The following is a 1,686-nucleotide window of genomic DNA, read 5'->3' as shown; positions in this document are numbered from 1 at the left end:
CTGTAAAAGATTGAACTTAAGGAATTTGTAAATAAGACTATTTTTTGCACTGTTTGTAGTGATTGGAAATGTCGTTTCTGTAATGCTTTATTTCAGAGTATTTGTGAATAAAGTATATTTCTGAAATGAAAAACAAAATTTGCATCTTAGGTCAAATCGTTATTTCCAGAAAGGGGACCTGCACTCAACACCCTCGAACACTCAATGGCAAGTAACTATCCACAGTAAGAAGTCTCACAACACCAGGTTAAAGTCCAACAGGCCAAATGAGTGGCGTTTGCTACCAAATAAACCTATTGGACTTTAACCTGGTGTTGTGAGACTTCTTACTGTGTTTACCCCAGTCCAACGCCGGCATCTCCATATCAAGTAACTATCCAGCAGAGGGCAGCAGAGCAGTGAAGCTCATTGGCTTTTGGCGTGCAAATTTGTATCTTTGGCCAAGTCACCCTTGATGTGGAGATGCTGGCATTGGACTGGGGTGGGCACAGTAAGAAGTCTCACAACACCAGGTTAAAGTCCAACAGGTTTATTTGGCAGCACAAGCTTTCGGAGCCCCAAGCCCCTTCTTCAGGTGAGATTTGATGTCTGTGTCGATATGCGCGATCTTCTTGGAGATCCTCTCCACTTGGAGCCGGCAGGTTGCGGTGTCGATGGTAGCCATGATGTGGAGATGCCGGCGTTGGACTGGGGTAAGCACAGTAAGAAGTCTCAGGTGAGTGAAGAAGGGGCTTGGGGCTTGGGGCTCCGAAAGCTAGTGCTGCCAAATAAACCTGTTGGACTTTAACCTGGTGTTCCAAGTCACCCTTTCCAGAGAGGGTACCTGCAACAGACACCCTTGGATTGTCAGGGGAAACTGTTTTCCAGCAGAAGGCAGCAGAGCGGTGAATCTGATTGGTAGATGGTGTGAAACTTTGGCCAAGTCACTACTTTTAGAAAGGGAAGCAGAACGAGGCACCCTGGGATTTCGAGAAAACAACCACCCAACCCAATGCACCGGAGCGTTGAAGCTTTTTGGTAGTTGGTGTGAAATATTGCATCTTTGGCCAAGTCCCCCTTTCCAGGGAGAGAACCTGAGCCAGACACCCTCGGATTGTGAAGGCATAACAGTTATCCTGCAGAAGGCAGCAGAATATTGACACTGATTGGCTGTTTGCATGAAAATTTGCATCAGTGATTAAGTCACTATTTCCAGAAAAGGAGCTGGACAAGACACCCTCTGGTCTCAAGTGAAAATAGCTATCCAGCAGATTGGGGAAGGTGATTGGCTGTTGGCATGAAAATCACTTCTCGGCCTTTTGGCTAAGATCAAGTGTAGTATTGACATGCTGTGCTTGGTTGAAGTCATTAGGTTACATTTTAGCTTCATTTAAAGCAATTTTTTAAAGTGGCATCTTGGCCTTTTGGCTAAGATGCAGATGAGATCAAGCCTTGGAGGAGGTGCAATGTCTACTCCAGTCAGCTTGGATCATGTAGATCAAGCCTGAGACAGGAGGTGAGAGCCCTGTCTTGTCAGCTTGGATCGGGAATGTCTCAACTTGTTGAGACTCTGAATTGGACTTGATTTGACTGAATTGGAATTTTAAAAAAATTGCATCATTGGTCGGGTCTTTTGGATAAGATCAAGTGTAGTTTTGCTGTGCTGTACTTGGTTGAAATCATGAGGTTACTCTGAGGCTTCATTTG

General features: G+C 45.1%; 1 non-coding gene across 1 annotated transcript; it reads left to right on the top strand.

Annotated features, from left to right (window-relative positions):
* Nucleotides 1–1,282: 1,282 nt before the first annotated feature.
* On the top strand, nucleotides 1,283–1,481 carry LOC144480383 (U2 spliceosomal RNA). The gene has a single exon (XR_013495663.1). It is a non-coding gene; the product is annotated as a U2 spliceosomal RNA (small nuclear RNA).
* Nucleotides 1,482–1,686: the final 205 nt, after the last annotated feature.

This window comes from Mustelus asterias, chromosome 28, assembly GCF_964213995.1.
Source record: "Mustelus asterias chromosome 28, sMusAst1.hap1.1, whole genome shotgun sequence".
NCBI lineage: Eukaryota > Metazoa > Chordata > Chondrichthyes > Carcharhiniformes > Triakidae > Mustelus > Mustelus asterias.
The sequence above is the reverse complement of the archived record's forward strand: the minus strand, read 5'-3'. Positions and strand labels throughout refer to the sequence as shown.